Source organism: Coffea arabica, chromosome 5c (genome assembly GCF_036785885.1).
Source record: "Coffea arabica cultivar ET-39 chromosome 5c, Coffea Arabica ET-39 HiFi, whole genome shotgun sequence".
Taxonomy (NCBI): Eukaryota; Viridiplantae; Streptophyta; class Magnoliopsida; order Gentianales; family Rubiaceae; genus Coffea; species Coffea arabica.
Genome location: NC_092319.1, coordinates 19,760,938 through 19,778,507, shown reverse-complemented (window position 1 = coordinate 19,778,507; position 17,570 = coordinate 19,760,938).

Sequence of the window (17,570 nt, the reverse complement as noted above, 5' to 3'; positions counted from 1 at the left end):
AATTAATAAAAGTGAGTTGTCTCCTTTTAAAGAGTTCCTTGCTGGAAGTTGAGTTACTTCTTGAACTGTATCAAGTATTTAACTTGGATACTTGTGGTGTTCAAGGCAAGATGATCATATCATCTTATTCTTTCAAACCAATAACCAATCCACTAGGTTTCTAAAAATAGGTTCTTTTTAAATCTAACAATGTAGTTATTGTTCCATAATCTGGTCAAAATAGATCCTTCCGCTGCCTGATCAACTTGGTTCTTCAAGACAGGTTTTTGTTGGATTGAGTTCGTATCAGTTGGTAGCAGGACCATCACTAGCTCGTACCAAAATGCTTGAGAGTCTTTTTAACCCAATCTATGATGTTCAAAACTCCATTGGAATACATGAAGTCATGGAAGCGATGGAGCGCCAGCTATGTGATTTTCGAATTTTTAATTTCTTTTGATTTTGTTTGATTTTTCTTGTTTAGTTGGTAGTTAGTCATTATTATGAATAATGTAGACACCAAATTTATCATTTTTGTTTCTATTTTTTTTATTTATGCTTATTTTATTTTAATTAGTTGTATTCGTTTTTATTTTAGTTAGTTTTATGTTTATTTATTACATTAAAAAAAAAGAAGAAGAAAAAAAAAGGGGGGAAATGCAATTTCAAAAAAAATGGGTCTCTTCTTCTTCGTACAAGACCAGTACAGGATTTTGCAGCTCTACTCTCGCCCCTTTTCCACTCATTTTTCTTCGCTTTTTTCCTCCATTCGATCATGCCAGTATTAGGGCACCTGGCATTGATCCAAAATGTGAGGACCCGCAAAATTCCCTTATTTTATATTATTTTTTTCTGCATGCATTTTCTTTACTTTACTTTATTATATTAATTTTTCAGAGATTTTTATAAGTGAATATAATTTTAAATCATTTTTCTGGTTTTAATTAGTTCATGTTAAGTTTGAAACGTATTATGGACGTGGGACCCGCTAGTGCGATTAGTGCGATAAAATTTTGATGATTAGTTGAAGTTTTGTATAAAGGGATATTATTTTACAATGTGCTAGGAGATAATTAGAAGTTAGATAGATAAATTAACCATTGGATGACAAGAGGATGAGATTAAATCCTAGTGCGCCATTTGTCGCGAAGTCAATGGATGTTGGACTTTGACCAAGACCTTCATACCTTTACTAAATACAAAATTTGACCAAAAAATTCTTCACTTTGCACTTGCTTTGGCCAAACCTTGGAGAGGGAAAAAACTGGAGAGACCTTCAACTTCAACCTCAACTTGGTGGTTGAATCTTGAGTTTTAACCAACCAATTTGCAAAACTACTCCATACAAAATGCTAACCAAGGAAGAGTAGAGGTGTTGGTGGAGTGATTTTGGAGGAAGAAATCCTAGTTTCCATCTTTCTTGAGGTTACAAGGTACTTTGGCAAGAAACTTCCTTTTCCTTTATATATGTGTGAATTAGTGGCTTAAGGTTGTAGATTTGGTAACTTTATGAGAAAATTTCATGGTTTGAAGTAATATTATGATAATTTTCATTTTTATGGTGAAAATTCTGCTCATATGTGATGCTTGAGGATTGTCTATATTTTTTTAGTTTTGCTATATGAATTATTGAGGTTTTATAGGTTAGTTTAACTTGCTTAAAGAAATTTCCAGCTTGGATGCATAAATTTCAGATTAGGGTTTCCAATTTTGGCTTGATTGTGGTTGGTTTTTGGAGCTACCAATTGGCTATATATGAAGGGTATTGTGGCCCTAATTAAAGGTGTTTAATAGTTTATGATTTGTATGTGCAATTGTGGCTGAATTGAGATGTGATTGGTCGTTGATATTAGGGTGGAAAAGTAGAGAAATTAAGGGGAGGTGCTGTCGAATTGGTTAGGCCATTTGGTTCCTTTGACTTTGGATTAATTTTGGTAGAAATGAAGGGTTTTGGGTTGTTCATGTCTTTAGAACCAACCGCTACTTTTTCACTCTAAAGCCACATTTTTTTATCCTTGCACTAGTAATTAACATGGATAGGCATACGACTCGTAGTCGAGTCTCATTTGTGCATTCCGTTTATTGGGTTTGTGGATGTGGGAACCATAATTGTTTTATCTTGGTTATTCTTAGGATGTGTCGGTGATCAAAGGCATATTTTGAGAGAAAATTTTTGAAGTTATCTTTGCTTCAACAGGTGAGTGTACCACCACTCGTATGACTTGTTGCTTAATTGATTTACTTGTATCTGCAATTTGTGACTTGAATGACTATACCATTTATTTATTCTGTACAAGACGAGAGTATACTTTATCACACTCGTTCTCTGCCCTGTGTGACTGGTTTACTGTATCAATTAGAATTTGTTACTTGTGCCTAATATGATATCGTTTGGAGACTCGTATCCAACGACCTTCCTGTTAAATCTGAGCTCAACCTCATTGGTAATTAATTGAATCGAGCCAGCAAGGGGTTTGGTCGAGAAAAATTGACAAGCCATGGGAACTGTATCTGGAAAATTTTTTAGTATTGGAGACTTTGAATTTCTGGTATACTCGAGTATTACCACCTCTATTCCTGTTGAGGCATTCGGGCCCGATAAGGGTTATGTTTGGTGGACGAAATTTGGTGTAAAGTGGTACTCTACTAGACTGGTTACTTTACTTGAAAGTTGACAGAGTGTCGACTACTATTTGATCAAGTTCTGGTGAAGCAACGGGAATTCGGCTCTTGAGAGCCACATGTATCCTTTCTAGTTGAATTACTATGTTTAATTGAGGCGTTTGTTCGTCTTTATATCTGGTGTTTCTATATGATTGACTAAAGTGAAGTTTCATGATTCTTGACTACTTGTACTTATGGTACCTCATTAAGCGTAAGCTCACCCCCGTTAACTTTATTTTCCTTACAGGGAACAAACTTTGAAACCGTGATTTTGGAGAAAAGAGTAGAGCTATTTATGGGCATGCTTTTGATTAGGCTCCTTTGCACTGGCAAACCCTAATTGTACTTTGATAAATTGTGGATATTCTGACTTGTATTGTTAGTTGAACTGTTGAACCTTCCAATGTACATATATAAGTGTTTAACCTTGTATATTAAGTGTATTTGTTTGAGATGTTACGTTCCTATGGTTTGGTGAACTTTTCTTATATTCGTTGGAATGATCGGGTGAGTACGGAACTTGAACAAGGAAAGAAAAGGAATCTGGCGGGAACTACTGCAGGGAATTTGGCCATATATCCGGTCATATCTTGGCCGGATTGACAGGGGAAGAAGAAAAATTTTTTTTTGCTCACTGCCTTGAATCCAGCCGGATTTTGACGTGGCATTTGTTTTTTCGTTCTTCATTTGAGAGTTTAATCGAAGTTCTATTGCATCGTTTAGTTTAGCTAATTTAGTTTCCGGCAATTCATTTTCTCGAATTTCTTTTGCACGTTTTGTAGGGTTTACGTGTGTTTCGGTTTAGTAGTCTTGGCAAGCGTTGGGCATTCGGTCTGCTAATCCTTAGGGTATGCCTTAAGTGATACGTTTCTCGATCAACTTGTTTCGAGACACGTAGCACGTTTGCCCAAGGATCTAGCGAGGTTGTCCAACGCTTGGATTGTGGAACCTAGAATCAAACGGACGACACGATTTGATTATAGGCGGTAGAACGACGACTCCACAGAGGTGATTACTCTAATGGATAGGTCTGTAGAACAATCTAGGACAAGACGCAAGATTGCTCACAACCCTTCCCAAAGCAAGTAAAAGGCTCGAATTCTCTCTAAGAAGAATCGAAAATAATCAAAAGTTTTATTGATAAAACGTCAACCCTAAAACCTTACAAAGCACGCCTTTTTATAGGCTAAGAGCTAATAAAACCTAAGGAAACAGGGAAGGGAAGTTCAGCCATCTTGGGGGCAAGATGGGCCGGCCCATGCTCTTCTAAAGCAACTAATCCAACTCCAAATAACACTAAGGCCTAAAGCCCTATTCAACCAACTTACTTGGAGGCCCACTTGACTCTTCATGGGTTTGGATCATGGTGTAGACAACTTGATTATTGTGACGCCCGAAGGAAAAGAAAAGGAAATTATCTTTATTTATTTATTTTTTCGCGTGCATTTTCTTACTTTATTTTATTATCAAAATTTTCCAGAGACTTTTATAAGTGAATATAGTTTTCCAATCATTTTTCTAGTATAAATTAGTTCCTGAGAAATAAAGAGTGTATATTGGACGTGGGACCCGCTAATGGCGTTAAGTGCGATAAATTCGATCAATTAGGTTATGTTTTGTATACCGGGATTACTATAATAGGTGTTAAGAGATAATTAGAGGGTACTTAGATGGTTTAATCTTGGAGAGACAAAAGGATAATATTAAAACCCTAATAGGGCACAGTGTCACGAAACCAATGGAGGGTGGACTTTGACCACTATTCATCACCTTTACTATATACCCAAAATAGATCAAAATCATCTTTATTCTTCAAGCTTCTTGGCTGACCTTCTCCTTGAGAGAAAAGAAAAGAAAGCTTCACCTATATCTTCCATTTCTTGCACAAATCTTGAAATCTAACCGATTAAACCTTGAATTAGTCCACACAAAAGACTTGCTAAGGGAGTTTGAAGATCTTGGTGGAGTTGTTTTGGAAGAAAAACCACTAAGCTACTACCTTTCTTGAGGAATTAAGGTATTTTTCTTGGAACTCACTTTTTGTCTCTAATAATGGCCAAGTGGTGCCTTATGATAGCTAGTTAGGTGATTTTATGGAAGATTTTATGGATTGGAGTGGAGTTATCTAAATTTCTGTTTTTTTTTGAGAATTTTTCTATTTTCCTATGATGGATATGGTTGGCCTGAATTGATGGCTCTAAATGGTGTTAAATAGATCTCTTGTGCGTTAATTGCGGTTATTTGCGAAAAATTTCAGGTTAGGGTATCAAATCTGCCCTGTTCTGATTGGATTTATTTGAGTATGTTACAGGCCGAATCCGGCTTAGGTTAAAACATAAAAGTTGTAGAAAATGGTGTTAACTAGCTACCTACAAAATTTCAGCTCAATCCCAGTACTGTAGCATGTGAATAACCGAAATACCCTTGACTGCCTATGCGCCCTATTTCGCGCCCAGATTTCTATTTTCGTGGAAATTTTCATTTTTAACCATGAAAATGCATGATTTGGTTTTGGAGGTCTTCATATGAAATGTAGGGTTATGTCTTGGGTTCGAAACGCCATAAGATTCGTTTCAATCAGATAAGGGTAGCTTTAGTTATGGATATTGTGCCAAAGGTGTGTTTTATAATCTATGATTTGTATGTGGTTAATTTGAGACGAATTGGTGTTGCTTGTAGGATGAAAAAGTAAGGAAATTAAGGGGATATGCTGTCCGATCTTTGAAAGCATTTGATTGCTTTGAGATTGAGTTGAAGGGCTTCGACTTGATCAAGGCAATGACATATGATGGATGGTTCCAGACCCGTGGTTGGTGAGTGACCCCAAACTATTTCCAAAGCTACTTATGAACTGTTTCTTGCATTATTTACTCGATTGCATATCATGCGTGCTTGCATGTGAGTTCATGACATGTTTTGACTTAAAGGAGTACTTAGAATTCGTGTGCTTAGAACCAACGTTTCCACCACTATTTACCTGGAACAAATGGCTCCCTATCACTGTTTCACTGTTAACTGATTATTTTGAGCGTTGGATGCTAAGTACAATGATTTCACTGGCTCACGAGAGCAATAAACGTACATTTGATAACTGATTCATGACATCATTGAAATGAACTATTGTGAAACTGATTTGATTACTGATTTGACTGATTACGCGCTGAGCTTTAGCTCACCCCAAAAATATTCCCTTCCACAAGGCTCGAGGTGAAGGAAGCGTGTATAAAGTTCTCTTGGTGAACGGTTGGATTATCTCCTGTTCAGTTGAAGTTTCAGTTTTATCTTGTGTAATATTTGAGACTGCAATTGTAATTGTATTTATGTGAGAACTGAGGACCTTAGTCTTACGTTGGAAATTAGTATTGCATGTATCTCTTGAGGTTTTAGTTTGTAGTATATGTAAGTTGTGGAACTTTGATGTAATATTCGGGATTTATATTGTAATTTAATTGAGGACTGTAGTGAACGACTGAGTCCCCGCGAGAGTTGGGCAGGCGGTCCGCCGAACCTTTGGTTCGCCTTAGGGGGAGGTGGGGCTGTCACAGTTGGTATTAGAGCTTAGGCGATGGATCTCTGTAGTGTATTCTATGCATAAAGTTTAGGATGCCGGACTGTGGGTCTGGTTTGAAATATCAGCGATTTCTTGTGGGACTGAAAATCAGACGAGTGGGATTAGAGTCACTCTTAGTGTTTGCTTGAAAATGCTCATTTGACTTTTGCGGGATATCTTGATCTGATTAGTACAAGTTGGAATGTCGAGGACGACATTCTTTAAGGGGGGAGTTTGTGACGCCCGAAGGAAAAGAAAAGGAAATTTTCTTTATTTATTTATTTTTCCGCGTGCATTTTCTTACTTTATTTTATTATCAAAATTTTCCAGAGACTTTTATAAGTGAATATGATTTTCCAATCATTTTTCTAGTATAAATTAGTTCCTGAGAAATAAAGAGTGTATATTGGACGTGGGACCCGCTAATGGTGTTAAGTGCGATAAATTCGACCAATTAGCTTATGTTTTTGTATACCGGGATTAATATACTAGGTGTTAAGAGAAAATTAGAGGGTACTTAGATGGTTTAATTTTGGAGAGACAAAAGGATAAGATTAAAACCCTAATAGGGCCAAGTGTAATGAAACCAATGAAGTGTGGACTTTGACCACTATTCATCACCTTTACTAAATACCCAAAATTGATCAAAATCATCTTCATTCTTCAAGCTTCGTGGCTGACCTTCACCTTGAGAGAAAAGAAAAGAAAGCTTCACCTATATCTTCCATTTCTTGCACAAATCTTGAAATCTAACCGATTAAACCTTGAATTAGTCTACACAAAAGACTTGCTAAGGGAGTTTGAAGATCTTGGTGAAGTTGTTTTGGAAGAAAAACCACTAAGCTACTACCTTTCTTGAGGAATTAAGGTATTTTGCTTGGAACTCACTTTTTGTCTCTAGTAATGGCCAAGTGGTGCCTTATGGTAGCTAGTTAGGTGATTTATGAAAGATTTTATGGATTGGAGTGGAGTTATCTAAATTTCTATTTTTTTTGAGAATTTTTCTGTTTTCCTATGATGGATATGGTTGGCCTAAATTGATGGCTCTAAATGGTGTTAAATAGACCTCTTGTGCGTTAATTACGGTTATTTGCGAAAAATTTCAGCTTGTGCGGAAAATTTCAGGTTAGGGTTTCAAATCTGCCCTGTTCTGACTGGATTTATTTGAGGATGTTAGAGGCCGAATTAGGCTTAGGTTAAAACATGAAAGCTGTAGAAATGGTGTTAACTAGCTACCTACAAAATTTCAGCTCGATCCCAGCACTGCAGCTTGTGAATAACCGAAATACCCTTGACTGCCTATGAGCCCTATTTCGCGCCCAGATTTCTATTTTCGTGGAAATTTTCATTTTTGACCACGAAAATGCATGATTTGGTTGGGGAGGTCTTCATATGAAATGTAGGGTTATGTCTTGGGTTCGAAACGCCATAAGATTCGTTTCAATCCGATAAGGGTAGCTTCAGTTATGGATATTGTGCCAAAAGGTGTGTTTTATAATCTATGATTTGTATGTGGTTAATTTGAGATGAATTGGTGTTGCTTGTAGGATGAAAAAGTAAGGAAATTAAGGGGATATGCTGTTCGATCTTTGAAAGCATTTGATTGCTTTGAGATTGAGTTGAAGGGCTTGGACTTGAGCAAGGCAATGACATATGATGGATGGTTCCTGAGCCGTGGTTGGTGAGTGACTCCAAACTATTTCCAAAGTTACTTATGAACTGTTTCTTGCATTATTTACTCGATTGCATATCATGTGTGCTTGCATGTGAGTTCATGACATGTTTTGACTTAAAGGAGTGCTTAGAATTCGTGTGCTTAGAACCAACGTTTCCACCACTGTTTACCTGGAGCAAATGGCTCCCTATCACTGTTTCACTGTTAACTGATTATTTTGAGCGTTGGAAGCTAAGTACAATGATTTCACTGGCTCACGAGAGCAATAAACGTACATTTGATTACTGATTCAGGACATCATTGAAATGAACTATTGTGAAACTGTTTTGATTACTGATTTGACTGATTACGCGCTGAGCTTCTAGCTCACCCCAAAAATATTTTATTCCCTTCCACAAGACTCGAGGTGAAGGAAGCGTGTATAAAGTTCTCTGGGTGAACGGTTGGATTATCTCCTGTTCAGTTGAAGTTTTAGTTTTATCTTGTGTGATATTTGAGACTGCAATTGTAATTGTATTTATGTGAGAACTGAGGACCTTAGTCTTACGTTGGAAATGAGTATTGCATGTATCTCTTGAGGTTTTAGTTTGTAGTATATGTAAGTTGTGGAACATTGATGTAATATTTGGGATTTATATTGTAATTTAATTGAGGACTGTAGTGAACGACTGAGTTCCCGCAAGAGTTGGGCAGGCAGTCCGCCGAACCTTTGGTTCGCTTTAGGGGGAGGTGGGGCTGTCACAGTTGGTATTAGAGCTTAGGCGATGGATCTCTGTAGTGTATTCTAGGTATAAAGTTTAGGATGCCGGACTGTGGGTCTGGTTTGAAATATCTGTGATTTCTTGTGGGACTGAAAATCAGACGAGTGGGATTAGAGCCACTCTTAGTGTTTGCTTGAAAATGCTTGTTTGACTTTTGCGGGATATCTTGATTTGTTTAGTACAAGTTGGAATGTCGAGGACGGCATTCTTTTAAGGGGGGAGTTTGTGACGCCCAAAGGAAAAGAAAAGGAAATTTTCTTTATTTATTTATTTTTCCGCGTGCATTTTCTTACTTTATTTTATTATCAAAATTTTCCAGAGACTTGTACAAGTGAATATGGTTTTCCAATCATTTTTCTAGTATATATTAGTTCCTGAGAAATAAAGAGTGTATATTGGACGTGGGACCCGCTAATGGTGTTAAGTGCGATAAATTCGACCAATTAGCTTATGTTTTTGTATACCAGGATTAATATACTAGGTGTTAAGAGAAAATTAGAGGGTACTTAGATGGTTTAATCTTGGAGAGACAAAAGGATAAGATTAAAACCCTAATAGGGCCAAGTGTCATGAAACCAATGGAGGGTGGACTTTGACAACTATTCATCACCTTTACTAAATACCCAAAATTGATCAAAATCATCTTCATTCTTCAAGCTTCGTGGCTGACCTTCACCTTGAGAGAAAAGAAAAGAAAGCTTCACCTATATCTTCCATTTCTTGCACAAATCTTGAAATCTAACCGATTAAACCTTGAATTAGTCCACACAAAAGACTTGCTAAGGGAGTTTGAAGATCTTGGTGAAGTTGTTTTGGAAGAAAAACCACTAAGCTACTACCTTTCTTGAGGAATTAAGGTATTTTGCTTGGAACTCACTTTTTGTATCTAATAATGGCCAAGTGGTGCCTTATGGTAGCTAGTTAGGTGATTTATGAAAGATTTTATGGATTGGAGTGGAGTTATCTAAATTTCTATTTTTTTTTGAGAATTTTTCTGTTTTCCTATGATGGATATGGTTGGCCTGAATTGATGGCTCTAAATGGTGTTAAATAGACCTCTTGTGCGTTAATTGCGGTTATTTGCGAAAAATTTCAGCTTGTGCGAAAAATTTCAGGTTAGGGTTTCAAATCTGCCCTGTTCTGACTAGATTTATTTGAGGATGTTAGAGGCCGAATCAGGCTTAGGTTAACACATGAAAGTTGTATAAAATGGTGTTAACTAGCTACCTACAAAATTTCAGCTCCATCCTGGTATTGTAGCATGTGAAATAATCGAAATACCCTTGACTGCCCATGAGCCCTATTTCGCGCCCAGATTTCTATTTTCGAGGAAATTCCATTTTTGACCATGAAAATGCATGATTTGGCTTTGGAGGTCTTCATATGAAATGTAGGGTTATGACTTGGCTTCGAAACACCATAAGATTCGTTTCAATCCGATAAGGGTAGCTTCAGTTATGGATATTGTGCCAAAAGGTGTGTTTTATAATCTATGATTTGTATGTGGTTAATTTGAGATGAATTGGTGTTGCTTGTAGGATGAAAAAGTAAGGAAATTAAGGGGCTATGCTTTCCGATCTTTGAAAGCATTTGATTGCTTTGAGTTTGAGTTGAATGGCTTGGACTTGAGCAAGGTAATGACATATGATGGATGGTTCCTGAGCCGTGGTTGGCCAAACTATTTCCAAAGCTACTTATGAACTGTTTCTTGCTTTATTTACTCGATTGCATATCATGTGTGCTTGCATGTGAGTTCATGACATGTTTTGACTTAAAGGAGTACTTGGAATTCGTGTGCTTAGAACCAACGTTTCCACCACTGTTTGCCTGGAGCAAATGGCTTCCTATCACTGTTTCACTGTTAACTGATTATTTTGAGCGTTGGAGGCTAAGTGCAATGATTTCACTGGCTCACGAGAGCAATAAACGTACATTTGCTTACTGATTCATGACATCATTGAAATGAACTATTGTGAAACTGATTTGATTACTGATTTGACTGATTACTTGTTGAGGTTCTATCTTACCCCAAAAATATTTTATTCCCTTCCACAAGGCTCGAGGTGAAGGAAGCGTGTATAAAGTTCTCTGGGTGAATGGTTGGATTATCTCCTGTTCAGTTGAAGTTTTAGTTTTATCTTGTGTAATATTTGAGACTGCAATTGTAATTGTATTTTTGTGAGAACTGAGGACCTTAGTCTTACGTTGGAAATTAGTATTGCTTGTATCTCTTGAGGTTTTAGTTTGTAGTATATGTAAGTTGTGGAACATTGATGTAACATTTGGGATTTATATTGTAATTTAATTGAGGACTGTAGTGAACGACTGAGTCCCCGCGAGAGCTGGACAGGCGGTCCGCCGAACCCTTTGGTTTGCCTTAGGGGGAGGTGGGGCTGTCACAGTTGGTATCAGAGCTTAGGCGATGGATCTCTGTAGTGTATTCTAGGCATAAAGTTTAGGATGCCGGACTATGGGTCTGGTTTGAAATATCAGTGATTTCTTGTGGGACTGAAAATCAGACTAGTAGGATTAGAGTCACTCTTAGTGTTTGCTTGGAAATACTCGTTTGACTTTTGCGGGATATCTTGATCTGATTAGTACAAGTTGGAATTTCGAGGATGACATTCTTTTAAGGGGGGGAGTTTGTGACGTCCGAAGGAAAAGAAAAGGAAATTTTCTTTATTTACTTATTTTTCCGCGTGCATTTTCTTACTTTATTTTATTATCAAAATTTTCCAGAGACTTTTATAAGTGAATATAGTTTTCCAATCATTTTTCTAGTATAAATTAGTTCCTGAGAAATAAAGAGTGTATATTGGACGTGGGACCCGCTAATGGTGTTAAGTGCGATAAATTCGACCAATTAGCTTATGTTTTGTATACCGGGATTAATATACTAGGTATTAAGAGATAATTATAGGGTACTTAGATGGTTTAATGTTGGAGAGACAAAAGAATAAGATTAAAACCCTAATAGGGCCAAGTGTCATGAAACCAATGGAGGGTGGACTTTGACCACTATTCATCACCTTTACTAAATACCCAAAATTGATCAAAATCATCTTCATTCTTCAAGCTTCTTGGCTGACCTTCACCTTGAGAGAAAAGAAAAGAAAGCTTCACCTATATCTTCCATTTCTTGCACAAATCTTGAAATCTAACCGATTAAACCTTGAATTAGTTCACACAAAAGACTTGCTAAGGGAGTTTGAAGATCTTGGTGAAGTTGTTTTGGAAGAAAAACCTCTAACCTACTACCTTTCTTGAGGAATTAAGATATTTTTCTTGGAACTCACTTTTTGTCTCTAATAATGGCCAAGTGGTGCCTTATGGTAGCTAGTTAGGTGATTTTATGGAAGATTTTATGGATTGGAGTGGAGTTATCTAAATTTCTGTTTTTTTTTGAGAATTTTTCTATTTTCCTATGATGGAGTTGGTTGGCCTGAATTGATGGCTCTAAATGGTGTTAAATAGATCTCTTGTGCGTTAATTGCGGTTATTTGCGAAAAATTTCAGGTTTGGGTATCAAATCTGCCCTGTTCTGATTGGATTTATTTGAGTGTGTTACAGGCCGAATCAGGCTTAGGTTAAAACATAAAAGTTGTAGAAAATGGTGTTAACTAGCTACCTACAAAATTTCAGCTCAATCCCAGTACTGTAGCTTGTTAACTAGCTACCTACAAAATTTCAGCTCGATCCCAGCACTGCAGCTTGTGAATAACCGAAATACCCTTGACTGCCTATGAGCCCTATTTCGCGTCCAGATTTCTATTTTCGTGGAAATTTTCATTTTTAACCATGAAAATGCATGATTTGGCTTTGGAGGTCTTCATATGAAATGTAGGGTTATGTCTTGGGTTCGAAACGCCATAAGATTCGTTTCAATCCGATAAGGGTAGCTTTAGTTATGGATATTGTGCCAAAAGGTGTGTTTTATAATCTATGATTTGTATGTGGTTAATTTGAGATGAATTGGTGTTGCTTGCAGGATGAAACAGTAAGGAAATTAAGGGGATATGCTGTCCGATCTTTGAAAGAATTTGACTGCATTGAGATTGAGTTGAAGGGCTTGGACTTGATCAAGGCAATGACATATGATGGATGGTTCCAGAGCCGTGGTTGGTGAGTGACCCCAAACTATTTCCAAAGCTACTTATGAACAGTTTCTTGCATTATTTACTCGATTGCATATCATGCGTGCTTGCATGTGAGTTCATGACATGTTTTGACTTAAAGGAGTACTTAGAATTCGTGTGCTTAGAACCAACGTTTCCACCATTGTTTACCTGGAACAAATGGCTCCCTATCACTGTTTCACTGTTAACTGATTATTTTGAGCGTTGGATGCTAAGTACAATGATTTCACTGGCTCACGAGAGCAATAAACGTACATTTGATTACTGATTCAGGACATCATTGAAATGAACTATTGTGAAACTGTTTTGATTACTGATTTGACTGATTACGCGCTGAGCTTCTAGCTCACCCCAAAAATATTTTATTCCCTTCCACAAGGCTCGAGGTGAAGGAAGCATGTATAAAGTTCTCTGGGTGAACGGTTGGATTATCTCCTGTTCAGTTGAAGTTTTAGTTTTATCTTGTGTAATATTTGAGACTGCAATTGTAATTGTATTTATGTGAGAACTGAGGACCTTAGTCTTACGTTGGAAATTAGTATTGCATGTATCTCTTGAGGTTTTAGTTTGTAGTATATGTAAGTTGTGGAACGTTGATGTAATATTCGGGATTTATATTGTAATTTAATTGAGGACTGTAGTGAACGACTGAGTCCCCGCGAGAGTTGGGCAGGCGGTCCGCCGAACCTTTGGTTCGCCTTAGGGGGAGGTGGGGCTGTCACAGTTGGTATTAGAGCTTAGGCGATGGATCTCTGTAGTGTATTCTATGCATAAAGTTTAGGATGCCGGACTGTGGGTCTGGTTTGAAATATCAGCGATTTCTTGTGGGACTGAAAATCAGACGAGTGGGATTAGAGTCACTCTTAGTGTTTGCTTGAAAATGCTCATTTGACTTTTGCGGGATATCTTGATCTGATTAGTACAAGTTGGAATGTCAAGGACGACATTCTTTTAAGGGGGGAGTTTGTGACGCACGAAGGAAAAGAAAAGGAAATTTTCTTTATTTATTTATTTTTCCGCGTGCATTTTCTTACTTTATTTTATTATCAAAATTTTCCAGAGACTTTTATAAGTGAATATGATTTTCCAATCATTTTTCTAGTATAAATTAGTTCCTGAGAAATAAAGAGTGTATATTGGACGTGGGACCCGCTAATGGTGTTAAGTGCGATAAATTCGACCAATTAGCTTATGTTTTTGTATACCGGGATTAATATACTAGGTGTTAAGAGAAAATTAGAGGGTACTTAGATGGTTTAATCTTGGAGAGACAAAAGGATAAGATTAAAACCCTAATAGGGCCAAGTGTCATGAAACCAATGGAGAGTGGACTTTGACAACTATTCATCACCTTTACTAAATACCCAAAATTGATCAAAATCATCTTCATTCTTCAAGCTTCGTGGCTGACCTTCACCTTGAGAGAAAAGAAAAGAAAGCTTCACCTATATCTTCCATTTCTTGCACAAATCTTGAAATCTAACCGATTAAATCTTGAATTAGTCCACACAAAAGACTTGCTAAGGGAGTTTGAAGATCTTGGTGAAGTTGTTTTGGAAGAAAAACCACTAAGCTACTACCTTTCTTGAGGAATTAAGGTATTTTGCTTGGAACTCACTTTTTGTCTCTAGTAATGGCCAAGTGGTGCCTTATGGTAGCTAGTTAGGTGATTTATGAAAGATTTTATGGATTGGAGTGGAGTTATCTAAATTTCTATTTTTTTTTGAGAATTTTTCAGTTTTCCTATGATGGATATGGTTGGCCTGAATTGATGGCTCTAAATGGTGTTAAATAGACCTCTTGTGCGTTACTTGCGGTTATTTGCGAAAAATTTCAGCTTGTGCGAAAAATTTCAGGTTAGGGTTTCAAATCTGCCCTGTTCTGACTAGATTTATTTGAGGATGCTAGAGGCCGAATCAGGCTTAGGTTAAAACATGAAAGTTGTACAAAATGGTGTTAACTAGCTACCTACAAAATTTCAGCTCGATCCCAGCACTGCAGCTTGTGAATAACCGAAATACCCTTGACTGCCTATGAGCCCTATTTCGCGCCCAGATTTCTATTTTCGTGGAAATTTTCATTTTTGACCACGAAAATGCATGATTTTGTTGTGGAGGTCTTCATATGAAATGTAGGGTTATGTCTTGGGTTCGAAACGCCATAAGATTTGTTTCAATCCGATAAGGGTAGCTTTAGTTATGGATATTGTGCCAAAAGGTGTGTTTTATAATCTATGATTTGTATGTGGTTAATTTGAGATGAATTGGTGTTGCTTGTAGGATGAAAAAGTAAGGAAATTAAGGGGATATGCTGTCCGATCTTTGAAGGCATTTGATTGCTTTGAGATTGAGTTGAAGGGCTTGGACTTGAGCAAGGCAATGACATATGATGGATGGTTCCTGAGCCGTGGTTGGTGAGTGACTCCAAACTATTTCCAAAGTTACTTATGAACTGTTTCTTGCATTATTTACTCGATTGCATATCATGTGTGCTTGCATGTGAGTTCATGACATGTTTTGACTTAAAGGAGTGCTTAGAATTCGTGTGCTTAGAACCAACGTTTCCACCACTGTTTACCTGGAGACCACTGTTTACCTGGAGCAAATGGCTCCCTATCACTGTTTCACTGTTAACTGATTATTTTGAGCGTTGGATGCTAAGTACAATGATTTCACTGGCTCACGAGAGCAATAAACGTGCAATTGATTACTGATTCAGGACATCATTGAAATGAACTATTGTGAAACTGTTTTGATTACTGATTTGACTGATTACGCGCTGAGCTTCTAGCTCACCCCAAAAATATTTTATTCCCTTCCACAAGGCTCGAGGTGAAGGAAGCGTGTATAAAGTTCTCTGGGTGAACGGTTGGATTATCTCCTGTTCAGTTGAAGTTTTAGTTTTATCTTGTGTGATATTTGAGACTGCAATTGTAATTGTATTTATGTGAGAACTGAGGACCTTAGTCTTACGTTGGAAATGAGTATTGCATGTATCTCTTGAGGTTTTAGTTTGTAGTATATGTAAGTTGTGGAACATTGATGTAACATTTGGGATTTATATTGTAATTTAATTGAGGACTGTAATGAACGACTGAGTCCCCGCGAGAGCTGGACAGGCGGTCCGCCGAACCCTTTGGTTTGCCTTAGGGGGAGGTGGGGCTGTCATAGTTGGTATCAGAGCTTAGGCGATGGATCTCTGTAGTGTATTCTAGGCATAAAGTTTAGGATGCCGGACTGTGGGTCTGGTTTGAAATATTAGTGATTTCTTGTGGGACTGAAAATCAGACGAGTGGGATTAGAGTCACTCTTAGTGTTTGCTTGAAAATGCTCATTTGACTTTTGCGGGATATCTTGATCTGATTAGTACAAGTTGGAATGTCGAGAACGACATTCTTTTAAGGGGGGAGTTTGTGACGCCCAAAGGAAAAGAACAGGAAATTTTCTTTATTTATTTATTTTTCCGCATGCATTTTCTTACTTTATTTTATTATCAAAATTTTCCAGAAACTTTTACAAGTGAATATGGTTTTCCAATCATTTTTCTAGTATAAATTAGTTCCTGAGAAATAAAGAGTGTATGTTGGACGTGGGACCCGCTAATGGTGTTAAGTGCGATAAATTCGACCAATTAGCTTATGTTTTTGTATACCGGGATTAATATAATAGGTGTTAAGAGAAAATTAGAGGGTACTTAGATGGTTTAATCTTGGAGAGACAAAAGGATAAGATTAAAACCCTAATAGGGCCAAGTGTCATGAAACCAATGGAGGGTGGACTTTGACTACTATTCATCACCTTTACTAAATACCCAAAATTGATCAAAATCATCTTCATTCTTCAAGCTTCTTGGCTGACCTTCACCTTGAGAGAAAAGAAAAGAAAGCTTCACCTATATCTTCCATTTCTTGCACAAATCTTGAAATCTAACCGATTAAACCTTGAATTAGTCCACCCAAAAGACTTGCTAAGGGAGTTTGAAGATCTTGGTGAAGTTGTTTTGGAAGAAAAACCACTAAACTACTACCTTTCTTGAGGAATTAAGGTATTTTGCTTGGAACTCACTTTTTGTATCTAATAATGGCCAAGTGGTGCCTTATGGTAGCTAGTTAGGTGATTTATGAAAGATTTTATGGATTGGAGTGGAGTTATCTAAATTTCTATTTTTTTTTGAGAATTTTTCAGTTTTCCTATGATGGATATGGTTGGCCTGAATTGATGGCTCTAAATGGTGTTAAATAGACCTCTTGTGCGTTAATTACGGTTATTTGCGAAAAATTTCAGCTTGTGCGAAAAATTTCAGGTTAGGGTTTCAAATCTGCCCTGTTCTGACTAGATTTATTTGAGGATGTTAGAGGCCGAATCAGGCTTAGATTAAAACATGAAAGTTGTATAAAATGGTGTTAACTAGCTACCTACAAGATTTCAGCTCCATCTTGGTACTGTAGCATGTGAAATAATCAAAATATCCTTGACTGCCCATGAGCCCTACTTCGCGCCCAGATTTCTATTTTCGAGGAAATTTCCATTTTTGACCATGAAAATGCATGATTTGGCTTTGGAGGTCTTCATATGAAATTTAGGGTTATGTCTTGGCTTCGAAACACCATAAGATTCGTTTCAATCCGATAAGGGTAGCTTCAGTTATGGATATTGTGCCGAAAGGTGTGTTTTATAATCTATGATTTGTATGGGGTTAATTTGAGATGAATTGGTGTTGCTTGTAGGATGAAAAAGTAAGGAAATTAAGGGGCTATGCTGTCCGATCTTTGAAATTATTTGATTGCTTTGAGTTTGAGTTGAAGG